Source organism: Anthonomus grandis, chromosome 13 (genome assembly GCF_022605725.1).
Source record: "Anthonomus grandis grandis chromosome 13, icAntGran1.3, whole genome shotgun sequence".
In the NCBI taxonomy this organism is placed as follows: domain Eukaryota; kingdom Metazoa; phylum Arthropoda; class Insecta; order Coleoptera; family Curculionidae; genus Anthonomus; species Anthonomus grandis.
The window spans coordinates 18,864,532-18,877,786 of record NC_065558.1 but is presented as its reverse complement, the minus strand read 5'-3'; the positions used below and the strand labels follow the sequence as shown (position 1 = coordinate 18,877,786).

Genomic DNA, 13,255 nt, shown 5'->3' with positions numbered 1-13,255 from the left:
AGAAAGTTCCCAACATCAGGTACATGAATAGGGACTAAGGAAACATAATACGACTAACTCCACAGAGGTGTGCTGACAGGATAGGGTAGGTAAATACATTCCTAAAAATAATCAAACCCCAAAAGCTTTAAAAAAAAAATAAATTGCATTACTATCAAACCTCAAATTCCATTTATAAAACTGTAAATCACACAACCCTTTCAAGCCGATACCAAAACCCATAAACTTTTGCCCGAATTTATATGAAATCCCATGTTACATGCTTAGGGCAAAATCTGCATGTAACAAAGTGTCGAAAGGTCTTTAAGGAATTCAGTACTTTCATATACAAATGACTTTTTGACCAGTGCAGATCTTGGAAGCGAGAGGCAGAAAGTGATTTTGTCGTGTGTTGTGAGAAGTGATAGGACCCATAAGAGATAAGATTCTTGGGTCAATAAAGCGCGGTCTACAAGACTCTCTTAGAATATTGAGAGGCTAGAATTAGCATTGCAGTGGAACTATGTACCGTTTGTTTGCTTACAACATCTCTGATGCAATGATGCCAAATGCTTATGTAGAAATGGCAAAAAAACACACTTTATAATATCATAAAAATTTTTCACTTATTTTTACAGGCGCAAAATAATACTATTCCTCTTTAATAAAATATGAAGCATTTTTTTCTTATAAAATATGATAAGATACTCTATACAGAAGTCAAAATTCAAAGTTAAATGAATGTAGATAACGTCCCTTTATTAGAGAAAAAGGCAACAGCATCGCAACGCCACTCGATCGCATTGCTGAGTCCACCGACACAAGTAATCTTTACCAGTGACGTCGTCAAAAAATATTTACATGATAAATATTTATTATTAATAGATTACACCGCCCAACAGCATGTATGTTGCATGGAATATTTTTATGATTCTAGGCTTATTTTTAATGCTGATATTAAATAATGTCATCAGTTTATATGTGTCAGCTCTAGTTTTTGAGTTAAAAGGAGGGAGTATTTTTTGGGAATTAAAAATACACTCAACGTACAAACATTTTTAATTACAAGAACTATACACTCAGGAATTTTCTTTTATATGATTTTCTACTAGTTTTGAATGAACTGCTACTCTGAATACTCCAGCAAAAATCGGCCAACATATGTGCATCCCAGCGACCCTGAAATCGTTCCTCCATGATTCGAAGATCTTGGTGGAATCGTTCACCCTGTTCTTCACTCATGTCACCGAGATTTTCAGGAAAATGGTGTAAATGCCTGTGTAGGAAGTGCACTTTGATGCTCATGTTACATCCAAGTCGCTGGAAGTGTGACAACATCTCTTCGACGTGCGCAATGTAATCATCACCCTTCCTATTACCTAAGAAATTTTGGATAACCCAAACAAAGGAATCCCATGCATTCTTCTCAATTTCTGACATTGAGCTGGTGAAATTAGGATCGTTTACCAACTTGCGAATTTGTGGACCATCAAATATACCTGCCTTGAGTTTTTCTGAACTTAGACTTGGAAATTTCCTTGAAATATATTTGAAACATTCACCATCTTTATTTAATGCCTTAACATATTGCTTCATTAAACCTAGTTTAATGTGCAGGGGTGGCAATATGATACGATCTCGTGGCACTAGAGGTTCATTTATAACATTAAGACTACCTGGAAGTAGTGCTTCCCTAGAGGGCCATTCTTTTTTTGACCAATGTTCTGATTTTGCTCTACTATCCCATAAACACATAAAACAAGGATTTAGTGTAGCCTCCTTGTTGTCCTAAAAGGAAGTTCACCATCTTAAGATCAACGCAAATCACCCATTTATGATTGTTATATTTGATTTTGTTCATGACCAGTGCTGTTGTGGGGTATTCTTCCTTAACTTTAGTTGAATGTGCTATTGGTATGGAGCCTAGTTTATTTCCGTTGTGCAATAGTACACACTTCAAACTCCTTTTTGACGAGTCAATAAATAAACGCCAATCGATTGGTTCATATTTCTGCAAGCCCATGGCAGTCATTAAACCAGAAATATTAGTACAAAATACAAAATTATCCTCCTCAGCGAAAAAGGGAAGTAAGTCTTTTTCTCGAGTGCGGTAATAAGAAACTTTAGTTTCTTTAGTTAAAAGATTTCTCTCTTTTAATCTGGAGGCCAATAATTCAGACGAAGTTTTGGATAGTCCAAGGTCTCTAATTAAATCATCAAGTGCACTTTGATCGAATGGTTTTGGTTCAAAGAGATTTTCTGGAACAAACTCGTCATCGCTCATGCTACTCAGTTCATTCAATTCATCAGAACTTTCTGTAGATGTAGATGGTAATGGTAAAGATGTATCTTTTGAGCTCCTTACAGGCCTCACAGCTGATGTTGATGTGGGGTAAATCCATTTGGAGCGGTTCGTCTTGTTGATTCCTTTTATATTAACAACGCAAAAATAGCAGTCATCGTGATGATTTAAAGGTTCACGCCAAATCATTGGGGATTGGAATTTAAAAGAGAGTCTCTTCTTAGTGGCCCATAAACGTAATTCTTCAACACAAATTTTGCACACAATATTGGGCACCCAGCACTTGTTATCTGTTTCCAAAGGAAAACCAAAACACTCTAAATACGCTCGTTTCACAAAGTCTGACATATTCAATCGAAATTTTTGAAAAACATGTTCACCACAAATATAACAAAAACAATTCGGATCGTTAATGCAGACCCTTCTTAGCGAAGTCATGATGAAAATTACAATAATTTATCTAAAACGCGACTATAATAGATAAAAAACCAAAAATAAAGATAAATGAGAAGAACGTAGCTATATCTAAACAACTCGAGCTGTTAGAGTAAAACTGACGACAGATTCGAAATCAGATGCCTCGAATTAGTAAACAACAATAAAAATATTTCAGTCAACATAAAATAACCTTCGATTTGTTGTGCAGTGTTATGCTTCAAATTATATACAATATAAAAAAACGCATAGAGTTCATAAACGGTAATATGAACTCTATGCGTTTTTTTAACGTACTTCATTAGAGTAAAGTTACTTACCTAATAAAAAGCATTTTTATGAAAATTAAATATTATTATAAATTTCTTAATAAGTTTTTATTATTCGATGTTTATGACGACGGTTGTCCCTTGATATGATGTTATGACAATATCGGTATTTACTGGTGAAAAGATCGGCCTAAATCGCCTTTGTCTTTTGTTGCGGCACAAAGGGCACAAGTTTTTACTATCGCAACAGTTCACAAAACACTAAAATGACCCAACCTTTTTCCTTTTTTAACCAAAAACTAAAGAAAAAACACAGAACTTCGCAAATGCCGAATGTAAACACAAAGCCGTTTGTCAATATGACATTTCGCAAGAGGACATCAGCTTTTGCCTGCAGTGTTACCATTTCAAATTTTTTAGAAGCGGTTTTAGGAATAATAATGTTAATAATTTTTTTTTGCTTTGAAATTGTTAATTTTGCACTAGCCTTTCAATGTTCTAAGGATTTATTCCAGTAATAAAACGAACAGCATTCTTTTGGATCAAATAAACCATATACAAAAATCCCTTATTGGCAATACACCAGAATGGTATCCCATAGCTGAGGTGCGACTCAAATAATGAGAAATAAACTGTCCATGCCAGCTGATATCCCAATTCCTCCCTTAACATCCTTATAGCAAAGGCTTAGTATATAAGCTTTTTTTACAAAAATTACACTTTAAACTAATGTCTTTAAAGTGTAATTTTTGAACAATCAGAACGTCCAGAAATTTAGTTACTTCAAGCTTTTGCAAAGAATTACCATTTAAGAGCAAACTTGTTACGTCACACTCAAATCCAACAATATGTGTTTTGCTTTCATGTAAACAAAGACAATTGGATGCGAACCATTCATTTATTCGCCATTCCCCAAATGTTCATGTCGTTGTCCATGGCTTGCTGCAACCCCTCCACCGCCTTATCTCACAATAATATCGATGTATAGTCCATAAACAGGTTGATTTTTCCAGAGATATTTAGCACAACAAGGTCATTTATACAGGGTGTCCCAAAAGTAGACGTCCAAACGAAAGGAAGCGATAGAGGAGGTCAGTAGCAATAAAAAAACCCCCATATACTATTATTCGATTGTTAATGGTTTAAAAGTTATTACCGTTTTTCTGTTTTTTATAAAAATAGTGTCATGAATTCTGTAAAGAACTCATAGAAAGAATATCCTCACGTATTTGCGTGGTATTTGTTATGAATGTTGCCTTAAATAGTGTACTTTTTCATAAGTAATAATTGCATGCAAAACAATTGCTTCTGTCACTACTTAGACAATGATAATTTCCCAAAGTGTTTAAGTTTTACATACACATTTTTGCGTTTGAATTGATGCTGCTACAAAGCACGTATTCGACCAAAAATAAACAGCTATCAGAAAAAGTTGCTTTATTTATGCAGATTCTTTACGGTCAAATATTTATGATAAGAAAACTAAACATTCTTTTTCAAATAATTTTTAAGATCAACATACCGTTTCCCTGTCGCGAATGTAGTTAGTTTCTTTCTGGTTTTTCCACAAATTAGGCTTTATTTCTTATACTTAGACTGTTTGCTGTTTCTATTTTCGGAGATTTTCGTGTTTTAACTCCTTTGCTACTATTACAAGTAAACCTTCACAAATGGCTTATAGTTCCCACGAATATGCAGAAATGCACTATGTTTATGGGTTTTGTGATGGAAATGCTCGAGCTGCTGCCCGAGAATATGAAAGACGCTTTCCCGGTCGAAATCGCTATCCTGACTATAGAGTTTTCATAAATGTGCATGAGAGTTACTTGGAAGGCAACATTCCTGGTCAGCCACGGAGAGTAGGAAGACCTAGAAATGATAACGATGAAGATGATATTGTGGAATTTGCAACAGAGAATCCAACAACAAGTGTTCGTTGCATAGCAAGACGTTCGGGACTTCCCAAATCCACAGTTCATCGAGTCTTACAAAGAAATCTGTTATATCTTTATCATGTGCAACGTGTTCAAGCACTTCTGCCCACTGATTATGAAAAAAGGATTCAGTTTTGTCGGGAAATGCATTGTAATAGAGAAGACTCTAATTTTTTTTTAAACATTTTGTGCAGTGACGAAAGCAGTTTTAAAAGAACAGGGATATTTAATATACACAATTTGCATTATTGGGACTATGTTAATCCTAATATAGTGAGAAATGATCGTTTTCAGCATCAGTTTTTAGTCAATCTATGGGCAGGGATCATTGAAGGCAAATTAATTGGACCATTCGAGCTACCAGGAAGACTTAACGGCGAAAATTATTTACATTTCTTGCAACATAACTTGAACGATTTACTTGAAGACGTATCTGTAGCAACACGGCGAGACATGGTGGCTGCAACACGACGGAGCTCCTGCTCACTCTGCCCGAATTGTAAAGCAATATCTTGATACTACTTTTAATAATCGATGGATTGGAAGGGGAGGAACCATCCAATGGCCGCCGCGTTCGCCTGACCTGAACCCCTTAGACTTTTTTTATGGGGATATTTCAAAGAACTTGTTTTTATCAATGAAAGCCAGACTGAAGTAGAACTGCGAAGAAAAATAAGACAAGCGGCCAACGTTATTACCAACAATGACAGAGCCTTTCGGCGCATAAAAAGTAATTTCATCCGCCGTTGCCGAATGTGTATTAGGGCAGGTGGTTCGCATTTTGAACATTTATTGTGATGTTTAATAGCAATAAATTCTTTTTTTTTCTTCTAATTATTTAGAATTAGATTATTTAGTATTACAATATTTTGATTTTTGTCCAAAAACGATTAGTTTAATAAAAATGTCAATAAAAAAAGACTCGTATCACTTATCTGAAAGTATTTCACCATATGAGAATCTTCATTAAATAAGTAACTTTTCCTGATAATTTTTAACTTTTTGTAGTAAATTTGTTTCTGCCAGGTTCACTTAAAAGGCAAATAATTTTTAAATAAAAATTAAATATATTGAGAAATAATTTTTTTCTTACTAGTGAAAGAAACAATTATGCATCCAAATCATATTTATGAAAGGGTGCACTCCTTAGGGTCACACTCGCACTAAATACTAGGTAAATAAATTATGATATTTTTGTAATAAATTTTGTGCATGACGCATGAAGCGAGTTTTACAAATATGAGAAAAATGGAAATAACTTTTAAACCATCAACAATCGGATAATAGTATATAGGGTTTTTTTGATTGCAAATGATCTCCTCTATCACCTCCTCTCGTTTGGACGTCTACTTTTGGGACACCCTGTATATACCAAAAACAAGATTGGCCCAAAACCGATCCCTCTTAGACTCAAGCAATTCTTCAGATAGATGATTTTTTCCTTAAATGCATAACAGACTGACCCCCAGTGCTAAGATACCGCTTAAACCAGGCATAAGCCACTCCTCGAAAGACATCACGCTTTATCAGTAATCCGCGATCCGCACACTCAAAAGTTTTAGATAAATGACAGAAAACCGCTGCGGATATGTAGCCTTTGTTGACATTACAATAAATGTTCTCCAAAAAGTCGTACATAGCATCGTAAGTACCCTTCAACGCCAAACCCTCCTGTTGACAAGAATACAGTTTTACCCTTAAATAACAGACCTATCGAGGGAAATTTTAGACCGGCGGGAAATAAGGCATATTTGGTAGTTGTTGTCAATCAGTATTGGCATATTTTGTAGTCAAGACTGTTTGACACAAGCTGATAGACTATCCAAAGCTGTATCTAGCAATCGTAAAAGCATTTTAGCAGAGATGTTCATCTACCGCACTGGATGTATTATAATCTTTACGTACAAAATAACTCCCCTAATTTCAAGTCTGTTATTTTCAAAAAAGGTAGTATTTTTAGCTTATTAAATACTACCATTTTTACCTTAAATATTACCTGAAGGTAGTAAAGTTAAAATTCTGAAGATAAGACAAAGGATCATTTCTAGAAGACAAGTTCTTAGTTAGACTACTTGCTACTGGCACTCAGTGGGTATATTGGATCATGAGGGTGTGTATGTCCAATTCCCGCGTGATTTTAAAAACCTATCTCACCGCCACGTTAGGAGAGTACTTAGTAGAAACAGTTTTAATTTATGTTTATAATCCTTTTCGTCTGTCCAGTTCCACAACCCTTTTCTTCCTTTTATTATATATTGCGTGATAAAATAAAGGGTTCCAATAATATCTCTTCACGTCTGCTTTCATGTCTGCCTGCGAGCGTTTTGAATGCTTTGGTTTGGGCAATCAATCATTGATGGCAAGTTTCAATCTTAATCAGTATGGATTTCAGTCATCTAAGGGTACGCAGGATGCCATTTTCAGATTCTTGGTGTACCTTACTAAAAGGCTGCAGCAGCGGTGTTCTGTGATCTGTCCAAAACTTTCGATTGTGTGGATCATGGAAGACTTCGGTCAAAGCTTGATTTTTATGGATTAAGGAGGGTTGCTGTGAAATGCTTTGGAATCATACCTATCTGGTCGCACCCAGAAGGTCTGGATTTTCTTCAGGGATTGCACAGCTTAAGTGGGGTCAGTATTAGATCCTATTTTATTTCTATTATACGTTAAGAATCTAAGCTTTCAACCACTGCATGGACTAGTGGTTCAGTTTGCCGATGATACTACAATTATATGGCATTACAAGGATCAAAAAGTAGTTAGATCTCTCATAGTAGAGGACTTTCGCAAAATTAATGAGTGGTGCATATGTAATCATCTTGTCTTCAATGTCTTAATTTAAGTGTGATATGGAAGGTCTTTTGTTTAATAAGCAGAGCCCTCCCTATACATAGTCGATTTCTGGGCCTCTTCATTAATCGGAGTTTAATGTTTGACAACCATGTTTTGGGACTCGCTGCTAAACTTTCATCTGGTTGTTACCTGACCACTTATTAAAACCAAAACTCATTAACCTTAACCTACCCCCTTTATTGGTGGTGAAAAAAAAATGCAATGCAATTAAAATTATAAATAATGCAATTTTAAGATCCTTTTATCATTATATAAAAAATCATTGATAGGTATTTCTTTGTATTCAAATTTCAACAAAATAAACTTGCCTGACTAAATGAATTTGACATTTAAATCAAGATGATTAAGCTCAAAAAACAGACAAGCTGTATATTTTTAAAATACTATTAAGCAGGTGTTTGGACACCCTAATCGAAATTCCACACACACGAATTGTATGTAATTAGTTCAACCTACAAACGATCAAAAATAACCGGCAGCGAATAAAAATTTACCTAATTACGCATTTTGCAGCCGTCTACTCTCGAACTGAGTTTTATATGGTTAAACGTACTGCTTTCCAATTTTATGCAAATGTTTTTTTATCGGATTCTATTATTGTGTCTACACCAAACGTCTTATTAAGTGAACAATCCCTCATTAAACTTAAGGGTAAAAACCTTTAAGTAAGAGCCTTAACGAGGGTTGAATTGCATACAAGTAAAAGTCTGATTGCGTATTCAATATACAAATTTCCGTGTTTACGAAAATAATTCGACTGACGTCATAAAAAAATAATTCAGCACAAACGAAATATAATTTATTGGAAATAAAAGCATGTAAAAATAATAGCGAAAATGTATGACTAAGCGCTATTGAAATTATTATTTTTTTTTAATTAAACATTCAAGGTGCCAATGTGCGGTTTTGATTCGCGAGCGAATATTTATCTTAGTAGCTCAAAAAAGGTCAATTTCGGAAAATATCGCCTTTGATACTTCGTGCTTAGTATCAAGTTGGAGTTGTTTTATGCTCTACAACTTGCGACATAATAAAAGGAAAAATTAATTTTTGGTACCTTCGACGACCTCTATTTTCTGCCTGTTGGTCATAGGGATATTGCCCAATGAGATTATTTTTGACAATTTTGCACTCTACAATATTTGTATAAGAAGTTCTACTCTAAGACTTACGGTTTTGAGGTTTACAAATCATGAGGTAGCTACCGCAGTTCTTTTAATTTATGCTTTTTACGTGAGCCTCGATCAATATTTTTTTGCTAAATTTGACAAGAGAATATTTTATTCAGTTAGTAGACACAAATTAACGCAAGAAAATAGGCAGGTAACAAAATCTGGCATCAAAGCACAATAAGAAACCTTAATAAAATGTCACCGTCTGGGCTGGGTATAGAAGTTCATAAGTGAGCCGCAATAAAAATCCAAGAACGAGAAGAAAATGGTTGGTAACATTCTTCAAACGACGTTGCACCACAATGCCAATGACTGCATATTTATGGTTGCATTTTTAGCGCACACCGGTATATCGAACGGTTTTGACGGCTAGTCTTGAGAAACAAACGAATTTGTAATTGAACATTCTTGAGAAAAAAAACGTTATTGTTGTACGCCCATTGTTTGCCTCGTTTTTTTTTACTTGACTGCGATTGCACAATTTTGACAGAAATACTTACCGATTTAGACTCTCAAACACTTCCTTAAAAACGGTTATAATTTGCGTAAATCAGGTATGAATAACAATAAAATACTGTTGAGTCACTCAAGCTAATTACGGTTTTATCAGATTAGTCACCACTGCAAAAGTATCAAGAAATATTGTATGAACTAGTTCGAATAAACTTGAACCCTATCATTCGGCCTCACGAAATAAACTAATGTATATAGAAATTTTACAATGTTAATATGCGATGGATCACGACCAACAAACGATCTAAGAAGGCAAATGATAGTTTCACTTTTGCCGATGGTTTTAGGCACCCACTGTCGCTTTCAAGTCGTTTATGGTCGAATAAAACGATTTAAAAGTGAAAAACGAGACCCCGATTTGAAATCGTTTGAATATGGTCAGTACCAATACTGTAGCAAGGATTTTTTTACAAAATAAAGTCGAGTATTGACTTTCTGACATTGGCAATGAACACCAGAATGAACGCCGAAAAATTACTAACCAAACATAACTTCTTCATGGTGGAAGCTTTTGGCTAGCTTGAAAGGAAATAAAATATGTTAAAAACTATAGGCAAATTAATTTCACTCTTTACGATCTACATTGTAGTTTATATCTCTGAGTAGTTTTTGATTCTAAGTTGACATTTGTGTCTCATATTGAAAATTTAGTTCAGAAAGCAAATAGAAATCTAAGATTCTCATGCTCTGTCTATAAGGTTCTTTACTGTTCGTTACTCCGTTCTAGTTTGGAGTATGCTAGTTTTGTACGGTCTCCACTGTATAAATAGCATATTGAAAATATTGAGAAAGTCCAAAATAAATTCTTAAGAAATTGTTCTTTCCAACTTAAGGTTTCATTGGTCACAGCTAATGGTCACACTGATTACGAACTTAAAACATTGAAAGGCTATAGAATTAGTAAACAACCACTTTGTTTGAGTTCAACATGTGCACAGGGGGAAGGTGGGTGTTTTGTTTACAAACATATTCATCGATTCCCTGTTGTCAAGTTTACACGCATTCTCAAAATAGAAAATTTTCAGCTATACAGGGTGTTTCGGCAGGAAAGGGAAATATTTTGGGAACATGTTCAGAAGGTCAAAATAAAATAATTTAACCCATATGTTTTAATCCGATTCTCAACCGTTTCTGAAATAATCGGTTCTGAAGTTTTTTTGTAACTATTTTATTTTAAAAGCAACACAAACAAATATACTAGTAAAAAACAAAATTTCACTAATTTAAAATGTTTTCTAAAATACCTTCACCAACTTCAAGGCAAGCTGCAGCACGTTTGTTGAGCGCTCGTGTTGCCCGTTTAATTGCTTAGGTATATGTATTTTTAATATTATTTGAAGCATTCAAAATTTGATTGTGGAGTCCTTCTACGGTTTCTACTAGTGTTTCGTACACTAGAGCTTTCATCCACCCCCAGAGGCAATAATCCAGTGGATTTAAGTCTGGTGACCTCGGTGGCCAAACTTGAGGTCCTCCTATGCCAATCCAACGATCAGGAAGACGATTGTCTAAGAAATTACGCACTCGGCGACTAAAATGAGGCCGGGTTGCATCGTGTTGAAAATACATTCGGTGTCGAACAATTAGCAGAACATCATCCAACCAATGTGTATTAAATGGTCTTCCGAAAAGCGTAAATATCCTTCTCCAGTAAGACACTCATCTAATACAAAAGGACCAAATAACTGGTCGTTCAGCATTCCACACCACACGTTAACACTGAATCGATGTTAAAAGTTTCGTTCCAACATGGCATCAGGACTTTCATCTGACCACCGATGTTCATTGTGTCGGTTATTAATTCCATTGCGGGTAAAATGAGCTTCATCGCTAAATAAAATGTATATATGTAGGCCTCGGTTTTGTTGGATCCATTCAGCCATATTCAGAACATTTTCTTTATTTTCCACATTTAGTCCTGCCTCTCGTTCAGAATTAATTTCTACGCTTGGAAACATTCCTGTTTCCTGAGCATTTACAAAAACTGCCTGAAAAACTTCGATTAAGAATTCTTCGATTTGGAAAACGATGTCGGTATTCATCAACAGCACGTAATGCGCTACCATTACAGAAACCATACACGAATATCATGTCAGCATACTCCCTATGGGTCAATGTGTGAGGCATTACGTAATGGAAACTTTGCTCTTTTCAAATTGAAACGCTCAGAATCAATCAAACTGACAACCATGCTTGTCAAAACTACCAGTCAATAGAAATAGGTATTAACAAACAATGATGAAATACCTGCAACGTGAGTTAGAAATACAGAGAACGTAATTATTCCAAAAATTTACAAAAAAAACTTTAGAGCCGATTATTTCAGAAACGGTTAAGAATCGTATTAAAACATATGGGTTAATTTATCTTATGTTGACCTTCTGAGTATGTTCCCAAATATTTCCCTTTCCTCCCAAAACATCCCGTATATCAACACATATAACAATGTTAATGTAACTTATTGATGTTTAGATTAGATTTTAAATAAAAAATAAAAAGTAGAAATATATATCTGGGCCTTGGTTCTAAAAAGGCCAAAGTCATTTTTTTTTAGATTTGGGCTTAAGTGCATTTTTCAAATCGGCACAGACCAGATTATTATGTGTAATAAGGACCAAAGTCTATCTTTCACAGGAAAAAAATTACAAATCCGCTAAAGGCCAATGTCAAAATTTCAATTTTATACTCTTTTTTTCAATAAAAGGGCCAATGTGAACATAGGCCCCAGGAATCCAATATTATACTATAACTTCTTATAAGGCCAATAATGATATAAATAATTATGTACAGTGATTGTTGTCCTGGACAAAACAAAAACATTTTAATTTCTGCTATGCTGCTAACGGTTATTGAAGAATATTTTAAACGAGAAGGAAGGCATGTCAGCAAATATCTCAAATTTCTTATTCCGGGACATACTCATATGGAAGCCGACCAAATTCATGCAGCCATTGAAAAGGCTAGAAAAAATACCACAGTAAAAATAGAAATTCCTAGAGACTGGGCTAATTTAATTCGTTTAGTGCCTAGGAAACCCCCAATTTTTATGCATGAGATGGCTCAGGAAGAATTCTTGAATTTTAAGTCACTCCTTTCGGGAAAGTTTCAGCACAAAAAAGTTAATACTTTGGGAAACCCTGTTGTTTGGGCTAAAATAAGAGTCATTCACTATTCTACCGAAAATCCTGGTCTGCTGAAATACAAAACAACTTTTGTTGAAGACGAGCCATATCAAACTTTAAATTTATTAAGAAAATCAACCCGTAATTCCGAAAATGCAATAAAACTTTTTCCTATTAATAAAAAACCGTTAGGCATTCCAAAAAATAAAGTACAACATTTGCGGGACTTATTACCATTTATTGATAAAAACAGTCAGCCATACTATCTACAGTTTCTTAATGGACTAACTTCTTCTGAGACTGCAATTGATAATCTTGGTGAAAGTGAAGATGATGAAGATTCGCTTAAGGTGCCTATATTTTTATCAAAATGTATGTGCAACGACTTTTACGAAGTTTTTTCTTGTGTTTTTAGTTTCATTTTGATTTTTTTTAAGTTGGACCAAAGTGTTATTAGTTTAATTTATTATTTATTAAAAAGAGGCCAATGTCAATTTTTTTTGAAAAATAAATTTATTTTATACATTTTTAAGATTTTTTTTTAAACCAATATCCTCTATACCCAAATCAAGCTTAAGAAAAATATAGAAACCTATCTATGTTGTAAAAACCAAACCTAATGCGACCTCATTACCTTTAAAGTCAATTTGTCAAAAATTGCGATTTATGACTTTGG

The 13,255-nt window shown here is 34.5% G+C and overlaps 1 protein-coding gene across 3 annotated transcripts in view; it reads right to left on the bottom strand.

Moving 5' to 3' along the window:
* Positions 1 to 13,255, bottom strand: part of LOC126744181 (arf-GAP domain and FG repeat-containing protein 1) — a 144,390-nt gene that overhangs the window by 121,044 nt on the left and 10,091 nt on the right. The window contains exon 1 of one of the 3 annotated variants that reach the window (XM_050451541.1): positions 9,445 to 9,593. The exons of the other annotated variants lie outside the window; for them this stretch is intronic. The gene's annotated coding sequence lies outside the window, so the exon portion shown is untranslated. Of the gene's footprint in view, positions 1 to 9,444; positions 9,594 to 13,255 lie in introns of those variants that run through there. 3 annotated transcript variants of the gene reach the window in all.